Source organism: Monodon monoceros, unplaced genomic scaffold, assembly GCF_005190385.1.
Source record: "Monodon monoceros isolate NGI ecotype Baffin Bay Population unplaced genomic scaffold, NGI_Narwhal_1 Super_Scaffold_20, whole genome shotgun sequence".
Lineage (NCBI taxonomy): Eukaryota > Metazoa > Chordata > Mammalia > Artiodactyla > Monodontidae > Monodon > Monodon monoceros.
Genome location: NW_021703777.1, coordinates 113,377,721 through 113,389,423, shown reverse-complemented (window position 1 = coordinate 113,389,423; position 11,703 = coordinate 113,377,721). Strand labels below are relative to the sequence as shown.

The 11,703-nt window shown below is 34.8% G+C and overlaps 1 pseudogene; it reads right to left on the bottom strand.

Moving 5' to 3' along the window:
• Positions 1-467: 467 nt before the first annotated feature.
• Positions 468-3,983, bottom strand: LOC114902458 (annotated as a pseudogene).
• Positions 3,984-11,703: the final 7,720 nt, after the last annotated feature.

Sequence of the window (11,703 nt, the reverse complement as noted above, 5' to 3'; positions counted from 1 at the left end):
TCACTACAAATAACTCAATTTTGTTTCTTTTTATGGCTGAGTAATATTCCATTGTATATATGTGCCACATCTCCTTTATCCATTCATCCAATGATGGACACTTAGGTTGTTTCCATCTCCTGGCTGTTGACTGCAATCAAGTGCAACTATAAATAATACTGAATAAAGTTGACCATCTCACCAGTGAATAATACTTTCAAGGCATTCAATTAGCCTAACCCTTTTCAGTATTCTAAGCTATTCACATTGACAGTCACCTTCATTGTAGTGCTTGCTACAAGGGAGACATATAACTAGTTGTTTGGGCTAAAATATAACGGGAAGGCATTCCTTGGGTTCTACATAAAAGTAACAGTTTAATGGCAATCTCTGATAGGCTGCTTACATGAATGATATTTCCTTCGTTCATTGTGTTGTTAGGACCCAGTGGGAAGAGAAAGGAAAAAAGAAAAACCCAAAACCTAATACTATTCTAGTTGTCTGAGCTGGTGTAACAGAAGCTCCTCAAGATCCAGATGGCACTTGACTTTGATTTTACAGGGTTTTCCTTCAAGTGAAACTACTACATTGCCTCTCACTTTCTCTCCAAGTGTCAAATGGTCCTTTATTATCATCTAAGCCATTTTCTTGCCACTCATGTTATTACCTCTAAATTTCTTTTCAGTGGCATCTATAGAGCTAGCGTAAATCATCTTTTTAAAGGTGCACTTTCAGAAGCCCAGAATATAAATACTAGGTCTTCTTTCTTAGACTCTTTTGTTTTCTATGTGGCATCTTATTATCAGCAATCATTCCTAGGTAGCAACTTCACAAAAGGTGCGTAGGGGTCCTCTACAGTATCACCAGTGTCACCCACCAAGATCTGTTTTGCCTCCTCTACAATTACTTGTCTTCTGTCATCGCCTAAACAGAAGAGAACAGCTTTCTTTTTTCGCTGTCTTGTGTAGAAGATTACCTTACGTTCCTATCATTAACAACTTTGATGACTTTATCATTCACTATAACAACAGAAGCCAGTTTCAGAGCACACACGTGGAGTAAAATCAGGAAGCAGAGGGCAAAGGCGGCGTGCCGGGCCAGGGGAGGAGCTCCGAGGTCCCTTTCGCGCCCCTGGCCACGCCCCAACACCAGACACCCCCCGCCCCGGTGCCCAAGCCCTCCTTCCCCCGCGGCAGGGCCGGCAGTCAGGTAGGGGGAGAGCAGAGGGGCCGCAGCGCCCACCTTGGAGGCCACATTCCGGTTAAAATGGCGGTCTCTGGCCCGGGGGCGCGCTCCCCACCTCGGGGGCCCGCAGGCTGCGCGCCTGCCTTACCAGGAGGCTGTCGGCTGAGGCTGCAGCGGCGGCTCGGGCTCCCCCTCGGTGGCGCCGTGGGGAGAAGGAGGGGCGGGTGGGCGGGCTGCAGTGAGCGCGGGGCACGCCCTCGAAGAATGTTTACAGATAAGAAAATTAGCGTCATGGACTTCTGGACACTTAAGATAAAGCGCACGTTTTTAATAAACTCTGGTGTTTGATTATTGATTTGACTGAAAAAACTCCAAGAAGGCAGTTATGTCTGTGGCCACCCCAGGCTCTTAAATGTATATTGAAAGAACAAAATTTGCTTTTTAAAATATCTTAGAAGCAGTAACAGCAGTACCAAGCATAAAAAAATTTAGTGCTTAAAATATGCAAGGGTCCAACTCAAACACTTTATTCCTTAAAAATTAGAATGAATATAATCCCTTTTAATAACAACCAAAGAGCTGTTTGTTATTCAAACAAGAATAGATATATTTTCCATGTTTTTAATCTATATTCTAACAAAAAAGAAAACTTAAGCCATTTTTTATTCATATTCTTTGTAATATTTAGATTATTAAAATCATCAACGAAGTAGGAAAATATTGTAGTTAGATAGGAGATACCACAACACAAAGTATGGGTTAACATTTCTTCATTTCTAATAGTCCTCAATATTTCAGAAGATGTAGAAAATTAACATTTTCATGCTGTGGTTGATGGTCATATGTATGCAGTACACTGTTTCAGAAGAACAATTTTTAATTCTTTCTGTTTATGAAGAATTAGAAAGTTAAACTTGAAAATGTACGTAATAGGCTTGTTGGGTCTTATAAATGTTTATATGGTTAATGGCACTATTCTTGCACAATATGGAAATGTATCTTATTGTCATGCATTCAGATAAATATGGGATTCTCTGAACATGAACTATAAAACTAGAATATTCAACTGTAAGCGGTGATAAATAAGTAAACTAAAGTCAGTTTATTTTTTAAATATAATCTTGTTAAACTCCTGTATACCTAGTTTTTCTTTTGATGTTTTATTGATTTTAAACTTCAATAATTAGAATGTATCTTCTATCAAATTTTTTTAAATTTATATGAAACATGGAGAAAATGAGATAACTAACCACAGAGTAATTTATTGATTCCTAGACATTCTTGTTTCAACTATATCTCTCATTCCCCTGCCTCCAGAAGTCTTAGGAAGTGAATTTGCTTTTTGGACGACAACATGTTCCAGGTGTTTCTTGTGTTTTCCTACCCCGTCCTGAATTTAACCACCTCTCCAAGAATCCCTAAGACATTTTAATGTTTAAATACATTCAGATACCATCATCTAGGTGCTGGTGAACATCTTCATTGCTACTAGGTCCTTGTTCCTAGGCCCTTTAGGTGGACAGATGAAGGTTTTAAGATTAAAAAAACATGAATTCTAACTGGTATTTCAAAAATAAATTTAGAAACACGGAACTTTTATTCCTTTTCATTAAAAAATTTCTACTACTTTTTTCTAATGTTGAAAATATTGGCTCCGAATAACATCAGCAAAACGTTTTTATACTTTACATATAATTTTTTTTTTTTTTGCGGTATGCGGGCCTCTCACTGTTGTGGCCTCTCCCGTTGCGGAGCACAGGCTCCGGACACGCAGGCTCAGCGGCCATGGTTCACGAGCCTAGCCGCTCCGTGGCATGTGGGATCTTCCGGGACCGGGGCACAAACCTGCGTCCCCTGCATCGGCAGGCGGACTCTCAACCACTGTGCCACCAGGGAAGCCCTACATATAATTTTTGAATACCAATATCGTTAATAAGAATAGACTTACTGAATCAGTATTTTACAATTTAGATTATATATTAGAATATTCTAATATAGTACATACATTAGTATATGTGTATACATATAAATTATTTTATCTTTATATACATCCAATTATGATTGTAGAGTCAAATTACTGTAACTTCAAATCACTTGAAATGTGCGTTGCTGATAACCCAATAGTATTTTTGCATTAAAAAAATTGCTAATTTTTATACTTAATTTTATGATCATGTTAAACTACTTACAGGTTCTATAGTAAAAACTTACAAGAGTTGCCTCATGGAAGTTTTATTACTATTATGTCCTCTCTATTCTGCTTCTTCCCTCATTGCATAGAGCGATATTCTATTGTTTTTAATATTTCGTTTCATTTTTATAAACTGTAAATCATTGCGTTTCTACATTGTATTCCTTCATTAGGTACACTGAAATATACATACATGCTGATTTACACATTAATCTTAGCTAAATACATCCTAGCACTAACTTTATAGAAATAAAGAGAAATATTTTCTATTGCTCTATACAGCTATTATGTAATATAATAATGCAACCTCTAAAAAGGGTCTTTTTTTAAATTGTAGTGTAATTGACTTATAATGTTATATTAGTTTCATGTGTACGACATAATAATTTGATACTTGTATACATTGTGAAGTGATCAACACAATAACTCTGGTTAATATATCTGTCACCATACATGGTTCAAAAAAAATTGTTTCTTCTTGTCATGAGAACTTTTAAGATTGATTCTCTTAGCAACTTTCATATATGCAAGAGTGTTATTAATTATAGTCCCCATGCTGTACATTACATCTCCATAACTTATTTATTTTATAACTGGAAGTCTGTACCTTTTGATCCCATTCAGCCATTTTTCCCATCTCCCACACCACACCCTCCACCACTGGCAACCACAAACCTGTTCTCTGTATCTGAGTGTAGTTACTTAAGGTTTTTTTAAACTCTTTTTTTGTTTGTTTCTCATTTAAGTGAGATCATACATAAAGTATTTCTCTTTCTCTGTCTGATTTATTTCATTTAACATCATGCCCTCAAAGTCCATCTGTGATATCAATATAGTTATATTTCCTTCTTTTTTATGGCTGAATAATATTCCATTGTATATGTGTGTGTATGTAAACACACACACCACATCTTTGTCCATTCATCCATCTATGGACACTTAGATTGTTTCCACATCTTGACTATTGTAACGCTGCAATGAACATGGGGTTCATATACCTTTTTGAGTTACTGTTTTTGTTTTCTTTGAATAAATACCCAGGGGATTGCTGTATCACATAGTAGTTCTATTTTTAATTTTTTAAGGAACCACCATGTATGTTTTTTTTCATAGTGGCTGCACCAGTTTACATTGCCATCAACCATGCACAAGTGTTTCCTTTTCTCTGTATCCTCACCAACACTCGTTACTTCTAGTCTTTTTGATAATAGCCATTTTAACAGGTGTGAGGTGATATATCATTCTGGTTTTGATTTGCGTTTCCCTGATGTTTAGCAAAGTTAGCATGTTTTCTTTGAAAAAAATGTTCAGATCCTCTGCCCATTTTTAGTTGGAGTTTTTTAATTGGGTTTTTTGCTGTTGAGTTGTATGAGTTCTTTATATATTTTGGATGTTAACCCCTTATCACGTATGATTTCCAACTACTTTTTCCCATTCAGTAGATTACCTTTTCATTTTGTTGATGAATCCTTTGCTGTGCAGAAGATTTTTAGTTTGATGTAGTCCCACTCCTTTATTTTTGCTTTTGGTGTGAGATTCAAAAAATCATTGCCAAGACCAATGTCAAAAGTAATACCACCTAGTTTTCTTGTAGGAGTTTTATGATTTCAGGTCTTACATTCAAGTCTTTATTCCATTTTGAGTTAATTTTTGTTTTAATGTAAGATGGTCCAGTTTCCTATTTTTTTTTGGATTTGGCTGTCCAGTTTCTGAAAACCATGTGTTGAAGAGTCTGTCTTTTTCCATTATATTTATTTCCCCCCCCACTTGTGCCTTTGTCATAAATTAACTGACCATAAATGTGAGGGTTTATTTCTGGACTCTATTCTGTCCATTAATCTAAGTGTCTGTTTTTATGCCAATACCATACTGTTTTGATTACTGTAGCTTTGTAGCATAGTCTGAAGTCAGGGAGTATGATACTTCCAGCTTTGTTCTTAAGATTGTTTTACCTATTCACAGTCTTTGTGAATTCATACAAATTTCAGAATTGTTTGTTCTATTTCTATAAAAAAATCCACTGAAATTTTATTATGGATTGCATTAAATGTGTAGGTTGCTTGGGTGATATGAATATTTTAACAATATTAATTATTCCAATCCTTGAGCATAGGGTGTCTTTCCATTTATTTGTGTCTTCAGTTTCTTTCACGAATGTCTTACAATAATCTGTGTACAAGTCTTTCACCTCCTTGGTTAAATTTATTCCTAGGTATTTTATTCTTCTTGATGTAGTTATAAATGGGATTGTTTTCTTAATTTCTCTTTCTGATAGTTCATTTATTAGTGTATAGAAATGCAACAAATTTCTATACATTGATTTTGTATCCTGCAACTTGACTGACTTTATTATTTCTGACAGTTTGTGGTGGAGTCTCCAGTGTTTTCTATATATAATAACATGTAATCAGAAAATGCTCTTCCTTTGCAACTGGGATGCCTTTTATTTCTTTTTGTTGCCTATTTGCTCTGGCTAGGACTTCAATAATTTGAATTAAAGTGGTGAGAGTGGGTGTCCTTGTCTTGTTCCTAATTTTGAAGAAAAGGTTTTAGCTTTTCTCCGTTTAGTGTGATGATAGCTGTGGGCTTGTCATAAATGGCCTGTATTATGTAGAGGTATGTAAGCTGGATATCCACTTTGTTGAGTGCTATTTTATCATAAATAGATATTGAATTTGTCTAATGTTTTTTCGGCATCTATTGGGATGATTTTTATTCTTCATTTTCTTAATGTGGGATATCACATTGATAGATTTGCAGATGTTGAACCAAGCTTGTATCCTTGGAATAAATCTCACTTGATGATGATGTATGATATTTTTACTACATTGTTGAATTCAGTTTGCAAATATTTTGTTGATGATTTTTGCATGTATGTTCTTCAGGAATACTGGCTTTTAATTATCACCAACCTGATAAGCTTAGTTTCTTGTGATTGGTTTATTGGGAAAGTGGAATAGAAGTTGGGGAGCTAAAAAAAAAACAAAAATAGTTGGGGGGCTAACAAGTAGACTGCTAGGAATAGAAATCAGTGATACTGAGGTAATAGTCTTTCCCTTTTTAAATTAATTATTGTGGAACAGTATAATGCCTTCTGGATATAATGATGTGGTTTTTATAGCTCCCCTTACCTATGAATAAAGTGTATTGTCATTGATTAATTTTTGCCATTAATTCCAAGTATATTTGATTGGTTATAATTCATTGAATTTCTATGCATGTCTATTTGAGTTTTACTTTGGGATATAAACAGAGAATAACCCTTGATGTCTTTACTTTGGGCACATGGGTGAAAATAACTCATTTTTTTCAATGCAGGTGAGAAGTCCAACACTATTATTACTTATTATTGTACTACAAGTAATAGCGTTCTTACTTACGTAAGTATACTTATTTATTTCTTAGTGAATGGTGTGGCAGTCACTGCATGTACACTCTGATCTTTATCACAATCACACTGAGACAAAATTAAAATCAACAGCAGTGCTTCCCTCCTTCAAGAAATCTTAGTTGTCTCTGAAAGGACTATTAAGAAACATGAAAAGAATGTAGAAGACAGAATCAAGATGTAGATACAGATTCAGTAAACATATTACAATAAAAAGATAAGTATTTTGAAATTATAAACCAAGCAATAACAACTAAGAATAGAAACAAATAAAGAGGCAAGGAAAAAAAACTATATAATAACATTAAAATTAACTATTTTTCAATGATATTGAAGTATACTATGAGCAAACATAAAAGGAAATTTAATTCACGCTCAAGATTTACTTTTTATCCCAAACTGATTGCTTTAAAAAAAATCACCAAGCCATTAATGTATTGCTTCATTTGATTTCAGATATTTCAATGAAAAAGTAATTCTATGACTGTATTTTAAGATCTTAGTTTTGCTAAGGCTTTCAGTTTTTGCTATATCTTGTTGCTGATCAAGAGAATTAAATTACACCTTAATGTCGTAGCACTCTAAATCTAGATTCAAAAAGGTCTAACTGATTCTGACTATAACATTCAAGTTAATTAGAGTTTGTTTAGTAGTTGCAAAATGTTGGGCAGTTAACCAAACTAGAAAAGACAAGGGTACTTCAAGCTGAGCAGAAATGTAATTTGTTCTGACTGATTCTATTACCTATTAAAGATATGTTATTCAAACTAGCACCCAAAGTAATCAAATGCAAGGTTATAAACTAATGAAGTGTATACTCTGGTTTGAGAAAGGGACAAATAATTTTATGTCTAGAAATTATGCCGGACTACAGGACAACAAACTTATACTGTTCAAAGAGAGAAGGGGCAAGGGTGAGAAAGAGAGGCTGTGTCTGACTCTTACAGTAGTGAAAAAGACTCCAGGACTGTTTTTACTATGGCAATAATTTATATTATTGGTTAGTTTCTGGCTACCTGGTCATCTAATAAAATAAATACATGTGGGTATTATTCCTTGTTTCTACCATCATATCAAATAATTTTATCATTTTTATATTATTGTTATATGGAACATGGATATGAATATACTGTTGATACTTTTGCAATGTTTATTTCATATAACATGTTCAAATACATAACAAAAATAAACTAGTTTGTTGAAAAAGTTTTATGTCACATATTGGTCACTTTTCAAAAGTCCAGTGCAATCAAAACAGGTAATTACTTTCAAGAAACAAAGTTAAATCAAGGGTCAAAACCTCCAAAATCTACCCTCACTATAATTGAAATGCACAGGATTCTGCTTTTATTTTTTTCTTTCACTTATACCTATGCTCAAAAGAATGTGGTCAATATTTTTAACATGCTTAAGTTAATATTTATACTTATATTGTATTTATGTATTTAGTAATAATATTCTTTATGAAGGAATAAAAGGTTTTTTTTTATATTGGGTCAAACAAAGATCTGAAATAAAACTATACATGAATGGAAAATGGAAGGAAAATGTTTTCACAAAAATGCAATCCTGAAAATCTGTAAGACCTATGTGTAATGTTGGATAATATGTGTATTTTATGTAAGACCTAGTGTTCTTATATGTAAAAGGGAAACATTACAAATATTACAGAACATTAAAAAAGGGGCTGCATTAGTAGTCCTTGCCTTATATAGTTATTTCAAGGAACAAAAGAAAGCACATAAATCCTTAAGCATTGTATCTGACAAATAGTAAATATGTAAAAGGTAATCAGTGCTGCAGTATTACAGAAGAGTGAGGTACTTCTTGAGATGAGATGATTACATTCAGTAGGACTGTGCCAAGTGAAAAGTGGTAGCATATCCAATTCCTTCTCTTTAATCTTTGTAGAAAATTATTGTCCTTTTAAATTTCATATATATCCTCTTTTTTTTTTTTAGCGTTTCAAAGAATTGATAGTGGTCACAAAAGAAGCATTAGAGATTGAGTTATGTTTTTCATAAAATCATAAAACTAATTTCTGGAAGTTAACTTTAGGTAATAATTTTATCAGAAATTCTTAGTCAGATACAGCTTAGATAAAACTCAGAGAATCAGTTGGGAGATATTTGCTTCTAGAGAATATAGCAAGCATAGTTATCTCTGTTCCCCTTCCTTTTTTTAAAAAAAAATTTGTTGGAGTACACTTGATTTACAATGTTGTGTTAGTTTCAGGTGTATAGCAGAGTGAATCAGATTCTTTTCCCATATAGGCCATTACAGAGTATTGAGTAGAGTTCCCTGTGCTATACAGCAGGTTCATATTAGTTATCTATTTTATTTATAGAGATGTGTATATGTCAGTCCCAATCTCCTAATTTATCCCTACCCTCTCCCCTTATCTCCTGGTAACAATAAGTTTGTTTCCTACATCTGTGACTCTACTTGTGTTTTGTAAGTTAAGTTCATTTGTAGCCTTTTTTTTTTTTTTTTTTCAGATTCCACATATAGGCGATATCACATGGTATTTGTCTTCTTTTTTTTTTTTTTTTAAATGTTCCCTTGCTGTGGAGGGAAGGGATAGTTAGGGAGTTTGGGATTGACATATACACACTGCTTTATTTATTTATTTGGCTGCGATGGGCCCTAGTTGCTGCACACAGGCTTTCTCTAGTTATGGCGAGCAGGGGCTACTCTTCATTGTGATGCACAGCCTTCTCATTGCTGTGGCTTCTCTTAGAGCACGGGCTCTAAGTGTGTGGCCTTCAGTAGTCGCAGCATGCAGGCTCAGTAGTTGCAGTGCGTGGGCTCAGTAGTTGTGACTTGCAGGCTCTAGAGTGCAGGCTAAGTAGTTGTGGCACACGGGCTAAGTTGCTCTGTGGCATGTGAGATCTTCCCGGACCAGGGATCAAACCCATGTCCCTGCATTGGCAGGTGGATTCTTAACCACTGTGCCACCAGGGAAGTCCCTAATATTTGTCTTTCTGTGTCTGACTTACTTCACTCAGTATGACAATCTCTAGGTCCATCCATGTCACTACAAATGGCATCATTTTGTTTTTTTTAACGGCCGAGTAATCTATTGTTTGTATATACCACATCTTCTTTATCCATTCCTCTGCTGATGGACATTTAGGTTGTTTCCTTATCCTGGCTATTGTAAATAGTGCTGTAATGAACATTGGGGTGCATGTGTCTTTTTCAATTATGGTTTTCTCTGGGTGTAAGCTCAGGAGTGGTATTGCTGGGTCATATGATAATTCTATTTTTAGTTTGTTAAGGAATCACCATACTGTCCTCCATAGTAGGTGTACCAGTTTACGTTCCCACCAACAGTGTAAGAGGGTCCCCTTTTCTCCACACCCTCTCCAGCATTTGTTGTTTGTAGATTTTTTGATGATGGCCATTCTGGCTTGTGTGAGGCAATACCTCATTGTAGTTTTGATTTGCATTTCTCTAAAGATTAGTGATGTTGAGCATTCTTTCATGTATTTGTTGGCAATCTGTATATCTTCTTTGGAGAAATGTCTATTTAGGTCTTCCACCCATTTTTGGATTAGGTTGTTTGTTTTTTTGATATTGAGCTGCATGAGCTGTTGTATATTTTGGATAATAATCCCTTGTTGGTTGCTTCGTTTGCAAATATTTTTTTGCCCTTTCTGAGGGTGTCTTTTCATCTTGTTTATGGTTTGCTTTGCTGTGCAAAAGCTTTTAAGCTGCATTACATCACATTTGTTTATTTTTGTTTTTATTTTCATTACTCTAGGAGGTGGATCAAAAAAGATCTTGCTGATATTTGTGTCAAACAGTGTTCTGCTGATGTTTTCTTCCAAGAGTTTTATAGTATCCAGCCTTACATTTAGGTGTTTAATCCATTTTGAGTTTATTTTTGTGTATGGTGTTAGAGAGTGTCCTAATTTCATTCTTTTACATGTATCTGTCCAGTTTTCCCAGCACCACCTATTGAAGAGGCTGTCTTTTCTCCATTGTATATTCTTGCCTCCTTTGTCATAGATTAGGTGGCAATAGGTGTGTGGGTTTATCTCTTGACTTTCTATCCTGTTCCATTGATCTATATTTCTGCTTTTGTGACAATACCATACTGTTTTGATGACTGTAGCTTTGTAGTATAGTCTGAAGTCAGGGAGCCTAATTCCTCCAGCTCCATTTTTCTTTTGCAAGATTCCTTTGGCTATTTGGGGTGTTTTGTGTTTCCACATAAATTGTAAAAAATTTTTGTTCTAATTCTGTGAAAAAGGCCACTGGTAATTTGATAGGGATTGCATTATATCTGTAGATTGCTTTGGTAGTATAGTCATTTTGACAGTATTCTTCCAATCCAAGAATGTGGTGTATCTCTCCATCTGTTTGTGTCATTTTTTATTTCTTTCATCAGTATCTTATAGTTTTCTGCATACAGGTCTTTTGCCTCCTTAGGTAGGTTTATTCCTAGGTATTTTACTCTTTTTGTTGCAATGGTAAATAGGATTGTTTCTTTAATCTCTCTTTCTGATCTTTCATTGTTAGTGTATAGAAATGCAAGTGATTTCTGTGTATTAATTTTGTATCCCACCACTTTACCATATTCACCGATGAGCTCTAGTAGTTTTCCAGTAGTAGCTTTTGGATTTTCTATGTATAGTATCATCTCATCTACAAACAGTGATATTTTTACTTCTTCTTTTCCAATTTGGATCCCTTTTATTTCTTTTTCTTCTCTGATTGCTGTGGCTAAGACTTCCAAAACTATGTTGAATAGTAGTGGCAAGAATAAACATCATTGTCTTGTTCCTGATCTTAGAGGAAATGCTTTCAGGTTTTCACCATTGACAGTGATGTGTGCTGTGGGTTTGTTGTATATGACCTTTATTATGTTGAGGTAGGTTCCCTCTGTGCCCACTTTCTGGAGAGTTTTTATGATAAAGCGTTGTTGAATTTTGTCAAAAGCTTTTTCTGCATC